Source organism: Cololabis saira, chromosome 14 (assembly GCF_033807715.1).
Source record: "Cololabis saira isolate AMF1-May2022 chromosome 14, fColSai1.1, whole genome shotgun sequence".
In the NCBI taxonomy this organism is placed as follows: domain Eukaryota; kingdom Metazoa; phylum Chordata; class Actinopteri; order Beloniformes; family Belonidae; genus Cololabis; species Cololabis saira.
In genome coordinates, this window is record NC_084600.1 from 2,418,781 (window position 1) to 2,437,462 (window position 18,682).

The window sequence follows — 18,682 nt, forward strand, 5'->3', positions numbered from 1 at the left end:
TAATACAACTATAAAGACAAGTTTGAAAAAGAATATTGACATAATTGTAAACCCCCCAAATATTGTGAGTGAAAAGTACAGGAATATTTTTACCTTTCTTAAGAAAGGAACATTTAAGATTGAATTTGCAACAAGGGAAGACGCTGGAGATTATGAGTTGGAAATATATTCATCTGCCAGTCGTGAACGTTTACAGAGAGTCAACATAAGTCTAGAAATAATAGGTAGGAACTAAAATTATTAATTCTATTTTATTTTATCATCATGCTCACAAATGTTTTTAATAAAATAATTCTCAACCGAATATTAATATTTGAATTCTGTAAATTTTGCAAATATGTCAGTAAATACCTGTTAGCATATTTGTTGTTTATCAGCGAGTAAACACAACAGACGGAAAAAGAACGTTGCATTTATCTCTTTGTTTTTTCTTCCAGAACCAGTGTCAGATCCAAATGTGTCTCAGACGTGTTTGTCACCAGAACAGATGAACATCAGCTGTTCAGCTGAAGGAGATGGAGTGAAGTTCACTTTATCTCTAGACGACAACGAACTGATGCAGACCAGAGAGGGAAGTACAGGAAAACTAAATGTTTCAAACGTTAGTTTCATCTTACACGGTCAACTGGTAGGAAAGCTGGTGTGTCGGGTTCAGAACGATGTCAGCAGTGAACAGACGTCCATCCAGCTTACAAGCTGTAACGGTACGTCCTTCATATCCAATAAAATGTACTTATTTACATACTTCATTTAATTTCATTGCTTAATATTGTTTTTATATGTTTAGTTATATGACTATAGTTTTTTCTTTCACTGAAAAGGTATCTTTGTCCATTTCTAATTTGTGATGATGTTTCTATTTTTTAGTTGCAAGTTGTACCCTTATTCTTGTGACCGTAGCCGTGGCAGCAGGTCTGGTTTCTCTGCTTGTGGTTTCAGCTCTTTTTCTTGGTATCAAGCACTTCAAAAGGAGAACAAACCAACCAAGAAGTGTGAAAGAAGGCAAGTTCAATTTTCCCTTTGCCTCACATACTCTGTAATATAAACATATTCTTAATAACTTCAATATTCCTTTTCCAATTTTCCGATTTTATGTCAATCTGAATTTGAATATTATCATTTTCAAGTTTGGAAATGGCTGATTTGACAAATTTTCATGAGAACTACATTAATAGAAGTCAACATTTCTCAGTGAATCTGATTAGCAGATTAAGACAAAGTTAAAGTGTCTAATTCCATTTATTTCAGGTCATGCAGAAGATGAAATTGTGTACTCAGACGTCAGAGTGACTTCAGCAGCCCGCCAGCTGCGTGGTTAGCGAGGAAACCACACACATGTGCATTGTTGAATCCTCTGATTGATGTTTGATCGACTTGTCTTTTTCCATTTTCTCGACTCTACACATCAGTCTGTTTCAGTTAATATCCAAATGTTTGCTTTCTTGTGGAACTTTTCAGAGGGAAAACAAATTTTAAATACAGTGATTTAAAGGACATTTCTTTTTATTCTACATTTACATGTATATAATTCAAAGCTAAAGACTAAACTTTGCACTATGTTTTAATGAAAAATCTTTCATAAAAGAGTAAAAATGATAACTTTATCTGTTTAATTCAAATATTACATTTTACTGAACAATAATATAATTGTATGATTATTAAATGACATGGTAACATGATTGGAAATGTTAATAATAAAACATTAGTGTGGCAGCACTTGTTTGTGGCTACTGGTCAGATAGGGAACACAGACGTATTGCATAAAAAAATTCTAGTTTAAATCATAAATATGCTTTCTGAAATGTATTTAACTATGTATGATTTTGTCAAAGATGTAATATTTCAGCAGACTCCTGTATGCAATTGTATGTTTAAGATTTTAAAAATTGTATCACTTTTATAATCAATCAATATAATAATCAAAATTTATAATCAATCATTGCATCAATTTATAAAAAAATTGATGCAATGCCATTCAAACTGTTCAAGTATAGAGGCTAAAACTTGTATAAGCTTACTGTGGTAAAAGAAAGACTTGATGGATGAATTTATTATTATTATGAATTATTATTTATTATGAATTAAATAGGATTTGCTAATAATATTTAAGTGATTAAGCTCTGAGCTCATGTCTGATATATTGAATATCAAGTATTTCAGGTTTTGGCAAAAAAAAAAAAGGAAGCAAAAAAATAAAAATCACCTGAGAACGTTATGAATCATTATTAATTACGCTGCAAAGACCATAATTGACCACACGATGGCGTCAAAGTCTATGACCAGTAAGATATGAAGTAGCAAGAGTGCAAAAATCTGTGGATCTCTGGTGACTTTTTGTCAATATCCCACTAATTTAAAATGACAAGATTTTATCTTTTTCATGCCTTAATTAGATATCTGCTCTGTAAAAGTAATCACATTTTCAGTAGTTTCACTAAGAGTCTGATTTCATTGATGCATATAAACAGACAATGGCATGTCCTTCAGATCCAGATATCCTGGCATGGTACCAAAAAAATAAATATATAAAAAAATCCCCCCCCTCAGAGTAGTCATGAGTGTGAATTCAAATGATTGAGACCAAAACAGTTTTGGAGAATAAATCACATTTGCAGTTCCCTCTAGTGGTCAGTCGAGGAACTACAACTTAGTTCTGCTTCAGCTTCAACCCGAAGTTAGATGGTTGGCGCTGTGGGAGATAATTAAAGTAAATGCACGGTTATTCCAAGAATTGAAAACCGCTGTTCCGAAAGCTTCAGTGAGTTTAGGCTGAAACCAGATGAAAGCACCAAGTGTAACACGTGACCTTTAGAGTGGGTGGTCTATTTCACAGACTGAAGTTAAACAAGTCTACAAGGTCAGAAATGTCAGAATGACCGGGACAACAAACATTAGGGTCATGAGAATAAGCACCTCATCCAATTTGGGTATTAAGATTTCAGAAAAATCTTAAACAAAAACTAAGAATTCTGGGGTTCTATAAATCAAGATTAACAGTAAAATGGGCCTCTGATTAAGAAACTTAAAGCTTCAAGGGAAATAAAAGTCACCAAAACTGATCGTATGATATTTAAGACTAAGTGTATGGACACAAACTCCTTGGCAAATGAAAATATGTAAAACCAGGAGGACAAGTTTCAGTAAGGACAACAAGAGTAGCAGATCTGTCTGAATGATGTTTACACTACAGAACTACCACTTCAGCCCAAGAAGTGTGGTGGTTGGGTGTGGAGCAGGAACAAAGGTGTGGACAGGTAGCAGCATCTCACACCACTGTATCCTGGAGGGCTGTGTCGAGAGAGGCCACCTGTTTGGACCGTCCTGAAGTCCCGTCAATGAACGGGAGAGAGTCCTTTAATTCCTCAGAAAGCTGTACAATGTCCTCCTACAGGTCAACAATCTTGTTGACCTGTAGGTGGTCAAATTAGGTGGTGGTCCAAATTCGGTGGAAAGTTGCATGAACTTAAGGAGGCTGACACCACCTCCACCTTTAAAACTAAACTCAAACCTTTCTCTTTAGTAAAGCCTCTAGTTAGTGTTTAGTAAACCTCTAGCTGGTGTTGGTAAATCTCTAGGTAGTGTAAACTCTAGTGTGTTAGAGTCAGTAGTCATAGTTGCAGCTATAGAACAAGACTATAATAGTTAGTCTCAAATATAGCTTTGCGGTAGATATGCTGCTATAGGCTTATGCTGCAGGGGGGCACCGACATGATCCGCTGGGCGGTGCCTCTCACCCTTCTTCTCCTCTCCCTTTCCCTTCCTCTCTTCTCCATTTCCATTTTTATAAATGTCTCATAGCTATCGTTTTGTCCATCGCTCCTGTAGTTTCTTGTGCCGGCCCCCGCTTTTCTCTTTTTTGTGCATGTTTGCAGGCCGGAGCCTCGGGAGCTGTGTTCTGGCCTGCGGCCCCGGCCCCCCCCCCCCCATCCCCGGTCATCCCGTTGCTGCTTCCACCTGCCTACGTGGATGTCTGCTGTGTGCTGCTGACGCCCCCCCCCTCTGGTCATCCCGCTGCTGCTTCCGCCTGCCTGCGTCCCCCCCTTCTGGTCATCCCGCTGCTGCTTCCACATGCCTGCTGTGTGCTGCTGACGTCCCCGACTCCCCCACTCTGGCCTTCGGCAGGAAGGTCCCCCCTTATGAGCCTGGTCCTGCTCAAGGTTTCTTCCCTCCTAAAGGAGTTTTTCCTTGCCACTGTTTGGCTTAAGGCTTTTCTCCCACTATGGGAGTTTTATCTGCCATTGTTTAAGTAATAATTGCTCGGGGGATTATATTTATAATTATATTTATGTTTATGTTCATGTTCTGGATCTCTGGAAAGCGTCTAGAGACAACATCTGTTGTATTAGACGCTATATAAATAAAATTGAATTGAATTGAATTGAATTGAATTGAATTGAATTGAATTGAATTGAATTGAATTGAATTGAATTGAATTGTTTATATTTCAGAACGAGGTCACAGTTATCACCGGGCATTGATAGTAACATGATGTGGAAAATAAACTATTCTAAGTGCTCTTATGTATAAAGATTTTATTTTATTTATTTTGCTCTATTCTTAGAGCTTCTTTGTTTTATTTCAAGAAAGCACATTCAACCATCGGCACATTTAACTATATACCACTCGCTTGTCGTGTTGTTTCTTTACCTCAATCTAAAAACCACACCGGGTCAACACTTACATGAATGCAAACAACCAAAGAGTTTTTCCACTCAGGAAGCAGACTGGTTTTAAACGTGTAGCTATGACGCAGCTTAAAACCTCAACTCTCACACCAACAGCAGCAGAATGGACTGAACTTGAAACAACAACACACGCACCCGAGATAGCAGAAAACAAGCAGCTACGACTTATTCATTTAAACAAGATGCAAAAGCTCATCTTTGAAAACCATTTGAACAAATTAGGTGGAAATTTTTGAAGAAAAACTGTGAGATGGATTTGTCATAATATAATCCTTATTACATATTTGTAATATATGAACCTAACCAATCACAAATTATGGTGAAGCTGAAAACTGAGAGAACTTTGTTGGCTCAAGTTTTGCACAATAGTCAGTTGATCGCTTTAATCAACCATCCTCTCCAACGTCCTCGAAATTTATTTTTCAAATCTATAACTGGTTTCATTTTGTAAGCTTTAACAGTAAACAGGTACCATTTTGAAGTCTCGGCTATTGAAGTGGTTTAACAGCCTTGTCGCTCGTGTCATTGTATGAACTGAAACTACATTAATCAGCCTCCATAACTTATTGCAGTTATGTGCAGATTGAACAATGGTACAGTGCAAAAAAAAAAAATGCAAATGAAATGCAAATAATTTCTGAAATACAGTTTTTTAGGGCGATGAACGAGAGGGTCGCTTCCCTACGCCTTCGGGTCGGGAAATGGTCTCTCACTGTTGTTTGTGCCTACGGGCCGAACAGCAGTGCGGAGTACCCGGCCTTCTTGGGGTCCCTGGGAGGGGTACTGGATAGTGCTCCAACTGGGGACTCCATTGTTCTACTGGGGGACGTCAACGCTATGACAGTGATACCTGGAGAGTCGTGATTGGGAGGAACGGTCTCCCCGATTTGAATCCGAGCGGTGTTTTGTTGTTGGACTTCTGTGCTAATCGCAGTTTGTCCATAACGAACACCATGTTCAGGCATAAGGGTGTCCATCAGTGCACGTGCCGCATGTCTTGGACACTCGGGTGAAGAGAGGGGCTGAGCTGTCAACTGATCACCACCTGGTGGTGAGTTGGATGCGCTGGCGGAGGAGGAGGTTGGACAGACCGGGCAGACCCAAACGGATTGTAAGGGTCTGTTGGGAACGTCTGGCTGAGCCCTCTGTCAGGGACATCTTCAACTCCCACCTCCGAGGGAGATTCTCTCAGATCCCGGGGGAGGCGGGGGACATTGAGTCCGAGTGGTATGTTCTCTGCCTCCATTGTCGACGCGGCGGTTTGAAGTTGTGGACGCAAGGTCTCCGGTGCCTGTCGTGGCGGCAATCCTAGAACCCGGTGGTGGACACCGGAAGTACAGGATGCCGTCAGACTGAAGAAGGAGTCCTACCGGGCTATGTTGGCCGGTGGGACTCCTGACGCAGTAGATAGGTACCGGCAGAACAAGCGAGCCGCGGCTCGGGCAGTCCTGGAGGCAAAAACTCCGGTCTGGGAGGAGTTCGGGGAGGCCATGGAGGAAGACTTTCGGTCGGCCTCGAGGAAATTCTGGAGGACCGTTCGGCGCCTCAGAAGGGGGAAGCAGCGGTGGAGGGAATACTTCGAGGATCTCCTCAACCCGACTGACATGCCTTCCACTGAGGAAGCAGAGAGTGGGGACTCTGGGGCGTGCTCATCCATCACCCAAGCCGAGGTCACTGAGGTGGTTCGTAAGCTCCTCAGTGGCACCGGGGGTGGATGAGATTCGCCCTGAGTACCTCAAGTCTCTGGATGTCGTAGGGCTGTCTTGGTTGACACGCCTCTGCGACATCGCATGGAGGAAGGGGACAGTACCGCTGGAGTGGCAAACCGGGGTGGTGGTCCCTCTGTTTAAAAAGGGGGACCGGAGAGTGTGTTCCAACTATAGGGGGATCACACTTCTCAGCCTCCCCGGGAAAGTCTACTCCAAGGTACTGGAGAGGAGATAATGGCCGATAGTTGAACCTCGGATTCAGGAGGAACAATGCGGTTTTCGTTCCGGTCGCGGAACATTGGACCAGCTCTACATCCTCCGCAGGGTGATGAGGGTTCATGGGAATTTGCCCAACCAGTTTACATGTGCTTTGTGGATCTGGAGAAGGCATTTGACCGTGTCTCTCGTGCCATTCTGTGGGGGGTGCTCGGTGAGTATGGAGTCCGGGGCCCTCTATTAAGGGCTGTCCGGTCTCTGTATGATCGGAGCAGGAGTCTGGTTCGCATTGCCGGCAGTAAGTCAGACTTGTTCCCGGTGCATGTTGGACTCCGGTAGGGCTGCCCTTTGTCACCGGTCCTGTTCATAATTTTTATGGACAGGATTTCTAGGCGCAGCCAGGGGCCGGAGGGGATCCGGTTTGGGAACCACAGGATTTCGTCTCTGCTTTTTGCGGATGACGTTGTCCTGTTGGCTTCATCGGACCGGGACCTTCAGCATGTGCTGGGGCGGTTTGCGGCCGAGTGCGACGCGGCAGGGATGAGAATCAGCACCTCCAAGACCGAGGCCATGGTTCTCCACCGGGAAAGGGTGGCGTGCCTTCTCCGGGTGGGTGGAGAAGTCCTACCTCAGGTGGAGGAGTTCAAGTATCTCGGGATCTTGTTCACGAGTGAGGGAACAATGGAGCGTGAGATTGACAGACGGATCGGTGCAGCATCCGCAGTTATGCGGTCGATGTACCGGACCGTCGTGGTGAAGAAGGAGCTGAGTCGAAAGGCGAAGCTCTCGATTTACCGGTCAATCTACGCACCTACCCTCACCTATGGTCATGAACTTTGGGTAGTGACCGAAAGAACAAGATCGCGGATACAAGCGGCCGAGATGAGTTTCCTCTGCAGGGTGGCTGGACGCTCCCTTAGAGATAGGGTGAGGAGTTCGGAGGAGCTGGAGGAAGTGTCTGGGGTGAAGGAAGTCCGGGCATCCTGGCTGAGGCTGCTGCCCCCCGCGACCCGGGAACGGATAAGCGGCGGACGATGGATGGATGGATGGACATGGTAGCACAATTTAAAGATTGTTCAAACAACATTATTGATTTTCCACTTGTTTTTGGCTCCTTGTGAAATATGGTACACATGGGTATTGTACAAATAATTTTAGCTCAAATTATGATTATGCTTGGTAGAGTAGGACCCAGATGCAGGAGAGACACAGGAGGGTTAGGTAGGGAGGAGTTCCAAAAAATGTGATTTAATTTAAATTTAAACAAACAAAAAGCACTGCTAATCAGGACTAAATGAAACACAAGAGCCTAAACTTGAGAGTCTGTTAACCCTGACATGAGGGAAACTCTGAGTTTTCCGTTTCACAAAGGGAGGTAACTCAAACCAGAGAAAGAGAGGTAACTCTAGCCTGTTTCACAAAGAGAGGTGACTTAAGCTCTCGGTCAGTTACCGTAGTAACAGACGCTCTGAACCTAACCTGGTCGGGACCAGGTTTATTTCAATGAACCTGGAGTTTCTCTGCGTCTCCGCCTCTTTCAGAGCCACACGCACATTTGATTTCCTCATTCATTCAGTCAGCAGGCGAGTTTTGGCGAAGTTCTGCTCAGCTCATTAAAAACAGAGTCAGTATATATATTAGAAGTCTATTGTCACGAACATGGCATGTCCTTTTGATGAAGACACAATTGATGAAGGTGCAGCATTAATGCACAGAGAATTAAATATTCGTCGGGAGATGGTTATCAGACCGCGTAATACATGTACATTACAGTACATAGTCTCATTACATGCAAAGCAAGATATTTTAATCCTTTATTTGTTATAATTTTGATGATTGAATTGTTTAATGATTTCATAATATATTCTAATTTTTTGAGATTTTTTATTTGGGGTTTTCATAAACTGTGAGCCATAATCATCAAAATTATAACAAATAAAGGCTTGAAATATCTCACTTTGCATGTAGTGGGAAATAATATTTGTTTCACCTTAAGTTGAATTTACTACGAATGAAGTTTTGCAATATATTCAAATGTTCCGACCTCCACCTGTATATTATTACATGAATAAATAAGAGCATAATACAGGGGTCTCCAACTCCGGTCCTGGAGAAACCTATCCAGCATGTTTTAGGTGTCTCCCTGCATGAACACACCTGATTCTAATCAATGGTCGTCATTAACTTGTCATCAAGGTCCGGACAGTTCTGTTGTTGACACAGCTCCTTGTATCATGGTGTGCTGAAGCAGGGAAAGATCTAAGATCTTCATCAGGTTTCTCCGGGATCCCTGAGAACACCAGGTTGTCCCTGATGGAACGAGCTTGAAGGTCTAAAACGGCCTCCTTTAAAGATTTATTCTCATTATGGAGCCGGCTAAAACCCTCTGACATAGATTTCACCGACTTCTTCAGACTGGTGTTTTCAGCCATCAATTTTTCCACCTGCTGGTTACCGTATTCCACCGCTTCTCTTATTGACTGGAATTCCTTGTGCAGGACTTCCACCAGGGATAAACGGGTGTCATGGGAGGCCAAGTGGGTGTCAATGGACCTCAGAATGTCCTCGGTGGTATTTCCTGGAGGAGATATTGCTCCAGGGGAATCCTCAGGTCGGGAACGCTTCGGCGTGGAAGCAGCTGCGCCTCCAGACTTCTTCACCATGACTAATCTCTCAAAACACTCGTCTATGAATGGGTCTAAAGATTCGCTTTGCTCCAGGTTGGGTTCGTAACTATATAATCTAACTATAAACTACCCTTTCGTTATTTTAATCTGAGTATATAATCGTTTTTAAAGCATTTATTGAAAACGAAAGTATTACCTCGCCATGTTGGATTCTGCTGCCTCGTAGAATCTCGCGATACTACCACATCTCGTGGTGCGTTCGCTGCTGCTGGGAAAGCTCCTGCTGCTGGGAAAGCTCCTGCTGCTGGGCCGGGTCCGGGGAGCGGGCCTCCCCTGACCGGGGGGTGCACGGGCGGGCGCGACGGTGGGGTGGCACCATTCCCAGGTGTCTATGTCTTATTTTGTCAGTATGAATGGGAGGATGTTGGACCGTTTCCCCCTCCGTCTGGGGGCTCCGGCGGCGCTGGGGGCGCCCGTGGAGGTACGGTGGGGCCCTGGCCCGGCTCGGAGGGCCGGCCCCCGTCTACTGGATGGCCGGTGGGGGGACGCGGGTGTCTTATCAGGGCCGGCTTTGCTGGTCCTGCTTCCTGGCTTCGGCCTCCGCTCCCCCTCTTTCCCCCCCTACACGATTCATACGCACATAGGCGAAGGGCGGGGGGTCCGGGTCGTGGGGGGCACCGTCCCGCGTGGCCCGGCACTCCCCGCCTCACGGTTTTAACAGCAAAATAGACACTGCACATTCAACACTTAATAAATACATTTGACAAGGACACGTAGTTCGGGAGGGGGGGGGGGGGGTCGGTGTCAATCGATACTTGGCCCTCCCCCCTCCCTGTTTTTATGGCATTAATTACACGCACTCAACACCAGGGGCGGGAGGGGGTCCCACATCACCCGCGTTCCCTCACCGGCCTGGGACAGGTGGGTCGGGTTACCCGGGCCTGGCGGGGCCCGCCGTGCAGCCTGGGGTGCCTTCGGGCGGTGCTGGACCCCCCCGGGGAGGGGGAAACGGTGCGTGATTGTATGTCTGTGTCGGTGAGAATGCGGTATGGAAGGGTCCTGCCATGGAGGATTTGAGCCTCCATTGGCAGGACATCAAAACTTAATAATTTATGAATATTATATTATACAAAGATGGTTATTATTATTATTATTATTATTATTATTATTATTATTATTAGTATTATTAGTATTATTATTATTATTATTAGTATTATTATTATGTATAGTATATTATATTATTATTAGTATAGGTATCGGATAGGTGAATGGATGAATGAATGGGATGCCTGGGTCTGGGGCCCTCCGTTGTCGGGCCTGCACGGGTGTCGCCTTGTTGGGGGGTTCCCTCTCTCCGGGCCCGTCTCCGGTCCCCCCCACTGCCTCTGCGGCGGCGCGCCCCTCTGGTCTTGGAGGGCCACTTTCGTGGGGGACGGGTGCGCCTGCCCGCGTCGGCGGCCGGGGCGGCTCTGTCTCTCCGGGCAGGCTGGCCCCCTGCCGGGTGGGGGTCGTTGGCCTGAAGGGTGAGGGCCTCCTGGCCGCGTGTCCGGCCCGGACCGGGTGGCCGAGGATTGCCTGGGTCGCGGTCCGCCGCCGCGGGATCCCTGGCTGCTTCTTCCCGCGCCCCCCGGGGGGGGGGGGCCTCGCAGGCGGTGGGTTGCCTCCCTCCTACTTCTCCCCTCTGTGGGGTTGCCGGTGGCCTGGGTTCCGGGCTCTTCCGTGTCGGCCTCTGGTCTCGCGGGTGGCGGGGTTGCTCCCCCCCCCCCCCCCCACTATAGATACACTTCAGGTGGAGCTTTGTTTGGTTTATTACACACACACACACACACACACACACACACACACACACACACACACACACACACACACACACACACACACACACATACACGCATATAGTCACTTAGTCACATGCATACACACACACACACACACACACACACACACACACATACACACATATAGTCACTTAGTCACATGCATATACACACACACACGCATGATCATATACATACACACACACACACATAGACATACACACTGGCTTGTTCACCTGCATGCTGGCTCTCTAGTTTTTGGGTTTAGGTAGCGGTAGCGATAGCTTAGCTCAGACTGCGATCAGATCTCAAGATTTAGGTCGATTGCTGTTATTGTTTTGGTTGGCTCCGTGCCGGTTTCGTGCTTTGTTTGTGGTTTTTTGTTGCAGATTTCCAGTGCTTGACGTGTTTCTCCGTGTGTTCCTGCTTCCTGGATTGGCAGTGGATGTCGTCACCCCCCCCAAAAAAAAAAAAAAAAAAAAAAAAAGAAAACACTGGGTTTGTATGTGTATATTTATGTATGTGTACGCATATGTGTGCGTATATATATGTATATATATAAAATATAGTAATAATGCACATATATACACTTTTGGTTTCTACCGTCATGGTATCAATCAATAATATGTGTGCAGACAAGGTAAAAAAAAAAAAAAAAAGCTAAAAGCATATATATGCATTTTAATATATAATCAATTTAATATTTTACATATATATATTTTTTTTTGTCATTTTTTTTATTTTACATATATATATATATATATATATATATATATATATATATATATATATATATATATATATATATATATATATATATATATATATATATATATATATATACACCAAAACTGTTGGGTGAGTATGTAGGTGAGTGAGCAGGTGTGTATGTCTGTGTAACTGTGTGTGTGTAAAGTCAAAACGATGCTCCACCTGAACTGTAACTATAGTGGAGGAGGGAGGGCACAACCACGCTACCCGAGAGACCAGGAGCCGACAAGGAAGAACCCGGAACCCAGGCCACCAGCAGCCCCACATAGGGCGAGAAGAGGGCATCTGTTATCTGTGGAGGCTGGGGCGCTTTAACAAAACACCGCCAATTATTTTACTTTCTGTCAATAACCCAGATTATCTACTTGCTTCCATGGTAGTTGTATGCATCCGTCTCATGGATACCACTCACTGTGCATTCAATGTGCAGCACTGTGTTGTATGCACCAAACACTAACGTTGGCCAAAAAAGAGTCTGTCTTTAAAATGGCTACAGCAAGAAAGAGTGCATGCCACAAAAAACGAAACGAGCAAACATTGGTTTGGTGTTTTGTTGATGGTGATGACTGAAGTAACAGAAGGGATGTTGCTGTAGAGCAGTGCTTCTCAAAGTGTGGGGCGCGCCCCCCTGATGAGGAACGGAGACATGTCAGGTGGGGCGCGAAAAACGGGAGGAAATTTTCAATTTCATGCCTATTTTACTATAAATGCTATTGACAATAAAATTTCACTAAACAAAACACACACACAAACATAGCAATAATTAATAGCTAAACCGTATTTTCGCGAACATTCGGCACGCCGTGTGGAAACCCTCAGTTTTGTGTGTCATTTCTGGATTTAAAACTGACACATGGGCTTGAACAAAAAGGCGCCGCCTACACACACGGAGCGCCGCTTTACAACCACACACACACACACACACACACACACACACACACAAGCATACAAGTGTGGTATTTAAAAATAGAGCGGGAGCAAAACTTAGTTTGATTGTGCTTTATTTAAGTTATTACATTAATCAAACCCATCGAAATCTCCATCCTCCGTTTCAGCATTCATCCAAGCCTGATCAATGAGACCAGGAGAACTGATCAGCTGCAACGGGCAGAACCCCCAGCTCTCTGGCTGCTGATAGCCGAGTCATTTTCCTGCCGTACGGCCCCTCGGAAATGATGCCGGCTTTTGCAAAAGCCCGAACAACAGTCCAACCCAGCAGACACGTCAGCCCATGCATCTATTCTTTAACAATCCTTCAACAGTAAACGACGGAGCCCGCCGCCCGAGCGACAGCTGACGCATCGGCTCCCGCTCGGTCGGTGGTTCCTCCGGTCTTCGGGCCCGTCTCTGCGGCGCAGCTCCGCGTCTCCTTCTCGGTAGTCGCTCCGTCCGCTCCAGGCGCCCCGCCACGGAGCCTACGCCGTAGGCTCTGCGTCGGTGTAACGCGGAACTATAAATCAGCCTTTACAATAATACTATGGGCGCATTGCGTCATTGGGCGTAAATTTTTTTTAAATAAAAAAAGATGTTTATATGCGCCTAATAGTCCTAAAAATACGGTAAAAAGCATTAGGGGACCGGAAAAAAATGTACCCTGGAACTAAAGTGCAAAAACAAGGATTGACGTTGGACTGTTAATTGCAGCGGGACAATAGCCTATTGCAGCATCGGACAGAAAGCTTTAAACATCATTCTTCCCTTTGCCACTTCATATCTCTGCGAGAAGCTTTTCAGCTGTTGCTTCTCTAAAAACTAAGTACAGATCCCAGCTCAACATTGAGCATGATTTGAGAGTGGCAGTTTCCAGTCTGCAACCCCGTTTTGAAAGGATGTGCAGTGCAAAACAGACAACACTGCAGCCACTGGTAATGCAGGGAAAGTTCACTTGTTTATGTTTTTGCAAATTAAGTTATGATAGCACAACTGCACTTTTATTTTCTCTTTTTGAACTTTGTGTTATTTGCTGTTTTGTAGTAATTTCAATACAATTAAAATAATTCGTATTTCGTCAAGATTTTTGTTGGGGCGACGGGGGCAAGTGGGGCTTGAAAATCCCCACTTGTTCAAAGTGGGGAATGACGAAAAAAGTTTGAGAACCACTGCTGTAGAGCATGTATGTCTGTAAAATGGGTCATTGTCCTTCCATCTCTGCACATGTTACATGTGGGCTAACATGTAGCCTAGCATGGCTAGATTGTATCACACCCATGGTTATGTTAGTTAGCTGATGGAGTGCATTCATGTGTTTAAAATAATCTCTTAACCAGATGAATTCTAGACATAATTTCACATCATAAACAGAAACAGCTGATAATACTTGAAATTCTTTGATACCACAAGAAACATTGTGTCCTAAAATGTTACTGTTTTAAGTGTAAGGGCCCCCCTACTTCTCGCTGGCTTAACCACACCATTTGTTTTGGTCTACAGCATTAACTTGTAGTTTTGGGGGTTTTTGCAGCTAAACATACAACACGCTGCTCTGATTAATTGAGACAGGAAAAGCAACTGTGGTTTCAAGTTCACTTTGGTTTTTCAGGACTATGGTGACATTTCCTATTAGCTTCTATGAAACGTGTCAAATAAACCCGCAGGCTAAGCAGCGACTGTAGAAACTTACACATACAATGTGGTGCAAGTTTCTAACAGTGATTTTAACAGCATTTTTTTTATGCTACGAAAATCTGATTAATGAAAGCAATTCATATAAACTCTATTTTGTATACACTATTTTTTTGAAAGATCATTTACACTACTTTAGACTCCTTTTGAAGTACCGCTAGATTATAGGGCTTTGCCAAAAAAAAAACTATTCACATAAGAATCGCAATTCTCATTTACTGTGATTTATAATCGATATAAAATATCCCAAAATCGATTTTAAATAATAATAAAAAATAAAAAAAATCCGTTTCCTATCGACCTCCATTTACAAGGGACTTCAGGACGACACCATGCCACCGGTTCTGGAAGGTATGCATGCGCAGAAAGCACCTACACAAAGAAGACTGCAACCATGGATGAATAAATCTGAGTTCAACAAGTTTGTCATAAAGAAGCATTTCAGTCAGACAACTCTCGCAGTAAGATTAAAACACTTTATTGTAACACATATTAGACTTTGGTGTTTAGGCTCCATTGAAGCTAAGTTTATCAGGCTTACACATGAATACAGGGGTGCAGGACTAACCCCCCCCCCCCCTTTTGAATCGGAGCCCACAGGTGGAAGGTGGAGGTGGGACTGACAGCAAGCTAGGTTGAGAATGCAAACTTCATGCTCCTTAAATAGGTCAAGGAACCACTTGAGTAATTGGAACAGAGGGATTCAGAGGGGTGAATGAGCACTGCAGAAATATCCTGCCTGAAATAACTCCCAGGGTCGTATCATTTTTGTTACTTAAGCAATCTGTAACTGTTGCAACAATTCTATCTTAGCAAATGTTTAAAACTTAAAAAATGTGAAAAAAGACTGTAATTTTCTCTGGCAAAGCAGACTGAAGTAGATCATGAGGATAATTTCCATATCTATTGATTAAAGCAGAAGTCATTATGAATTGAACTGTTTTGAATCAAAAATTGATTTTGATTCAAAAATCGATTTTGAATCGAATCGTACAGTAGCCCCAAGATTCAGTGGATTAAATACACACACACACGCAAGGACATTTGCCAGCATTTTAAAAAATCTGCACGAAAGCTTTTCTTAAACTGTCTGGCTGTCTTGAATAAAAAAGAACACCTCAGATAAAAATAGCAGATGATAGCTGTGTGGCTGTAGTTTTCTAGCTGAACTGCTTCCTGATTGCTGTTCACACCACAGCCACACAGAGCTCGTACACCAGCACAACTGTCAGTGGAGAATTCACCAGTCAGTCACTCTGACTGAAGAGCTCCTGTTAGAGGTGAGTGTGTTCAACATTATTAAAAAAAAACATGCATAATTCAGCAATTTATCTATATATATATATATATATATATATATATATATATATATATATATATATATATATATATATATATATATATATATATATATATATATATATATATATATATATATATATATATATATATATATATATATATATATATATATATATATATATATATATATATATATATATATATATATATATATATATATATATATATATATATATATATATATATATATATATATATATATATATATATATATATATATATATATATATATTATATATATATATATATATATATATATATATATATATATATATATATATATATATATATATATATATATATATATATATATATATATATATATATATATATATATATATATATATATATATATATATATATATATATATATATATATATATATATATATTATATATATATATATATATATATATATATATATATATATATATATATATATATATATATATATATATATATATATATATATATATATATATATATATATATATATATATATATATATATATATATATATATATATATATATATATATATATATATATATATATATATATATATATATATATATATATATATATACGTACGTATGTGTGTGTGTATATATACACATGTCAAAAGATGTTACATCAGAAACGACACTTGAGGATTGTAAACGATAACGTGCGGGTGAAAAACAAACCTCGACTAAATATTACTTTAATGCTTAAAAATGAATAATATACAGACTGTTTTATATTTAGATTTTTACAGGAATCCCAATTTTTAACAGTTTGTAAATAATACATGTATTTTTATCATTACATTATTGTTGGTTTGTTGTTTTTGTTTTAATTTTTCACTTTATACATCAACTCTATTTTATTTGTAAGTTTGAGGATGGGTCAGAGGTCTCAGAAATTCATGTATCAAATATCATGAATATTCATTGTAGGGCTGTAAATAAATATTTTAATAATTTTTCATTTACTTTTTCTTCTTTCTCCATCAGGATCAATGGAATGTAACTTAACTGGGCCTGCTGCATCTCACCAGTGTTTTGGAGCAGTTGGGAAGCCACTTATTTTTAACCTGCCAACTGATAAAACTCTACAGATGAAACTGTTGAAGAATAAATCCTCAATTTTAACGCTCAATGATAACAAACGTGAAGTGACTGACAAATACAGAAGTATCTTCACACTCCTGCATAATGGAGCATTTAAAATGAACTGTGTGACAAGGGACGACGCTGGAGATTACGAGTTGGAAACATATTCATCTTATGGTCAACATGTAAAGAGAGTCAACGTACATCTAAAGATAATAGGTAGGAACTAAAAATATTAATGGTACCCATCAATTTGAGTTGTAATAGACACTACAAACAACACTGAATTGAATCTTGCATACAAATTAAAATCAAAATAATTTTCAAAGATTGACACTTGTACGGAGTAAATTTGGCATTTATCTTTAGCAGCTTTGAAGAAAATGTGAAAAAAATACGGTTTTCAAAAAGTCAACACAATTTAAAATCCTTCTCCTTACATATAAAGCTCTTAGTGATCAAGCTCCATGAAATGTTAAAGAGCTGCCAGCGGACGATCTCTCTCTCAGACGACAGGGTCACTTGGTTCCTAGAGCTTCTGAAAGTAAAATGGGAGGTAGAACTTTAGTTATCAGGCGTCTCTCCTCTGGAACCAGCCGCTAGTTTGTGTTTGGGAAGCAGAGTCCTCTTTAAGATTAGCCGGAAAACTTTAGTTTTTAAAAAGCTTATAGTCAGGGACGACTCAGGTGAAACATCCAGTTTCCTGAGTCTGGTTCTGTCAGAGGTTTCCAGAGTCCGGTTCTGTCAGAGGTTTCTTCCTGTTAAAGGGGAGTTTTTTCTCTCCACAGTCGTCTGGTACTTGCTCAGGACAGGAGAAAAGTTTTGATGCATCTGCTGGTTTCCTTAGTGAAGCATAACAGTTGTTATTTTACTGTATTCATTGGATTAATTTAGAAAGGAGTTGAACTGTATTGTTGAAGTGCATTGAGATGATATTTGTCATGATTTGTTAAAAAAGCTGAATTGAATTGAAATGAAATGATCAATTCTGCGATCGCATGCAACTTTGTTTTTTCTTCCAGAACCAGTGTCAGATCCAAATGTGTCTCAGACGTGTTTGTCACCAGAACAGATGAACATCAGCTGTTCAGCTGAAGGAGATGGAGTGAAGTTCACTTTATCTCTAGACGACAACGAACTGATGCAGACCAGAGAGGGAAGTACAGGAAAACTAAATGTTTCAAACGTTAGTTTCATCTTACAAGGTCAACTGGTAGGAAAGCTGGTGTGTCGGGTTCAGAACGATGTCAGCAGTGAACAGACGTCCATCCAGCTTACAAGCTGTAACGGTACGTCCTTCATATCAAATAACATTTGTTTTTTATATGCTTGATTTAATTTCATCAGTCTATATTGCTATTTTATGTTCAATAACCTGACTATGGTTGATTCATACCTTTTATTTACCTATAAATAACAAAGTATCTTTGTCAGTCTCAAACTTGTGATGATGTTTTTGATTAACTTTGTTGCGTAGATGTTGCAAGTTTACCTACCAGTGTAGTGGTCGTTGCCGTGACAGCAGGTCTGGTTTCTCTGCTCCTGGTTCTGGCTATTTTTCTTGGTATCAAGCACTTCAAAAGGAGAACAAACCAACCAAGAAGTGTGAAAGAAGGCAAGTTCAATTTTCCCTTTGCCTCACATAAGACCATACTAAAAAATATTTCACATTTACTCTGTAATATAAACCTATTCATAATGACAATGACATTCCTTTTGCAATTTTATGTAAATCTGAATGTGAATATTATTATTTTCAAGCCTGGAAATGGCTGATTTG

At 41.4% G+C, this 18,682-nt stretch overlaps 1 long non-coding RNA gene across 1 annotated transcript; it reads left to right on the top strand.

The window, feature by feature from the left end:
• Positions 1 to 128: 128 nt before the first annotated feature.
• On the top strand, positions 129 to 1,003 carry LOC133460206 (uncharacterized). The gene is made up of 3 exons (XR_009784095.1): positions 129 to 224; positions 438 to 704; positions 868 to 1,003. It is a non-coding gene; the product is annotated as an uncharacterized LOC133460206 (long non-coding RNA).
• The last annotated feature ends 17,679 nt before the right edge of the window (positions 1,004 to 18,682 follow it).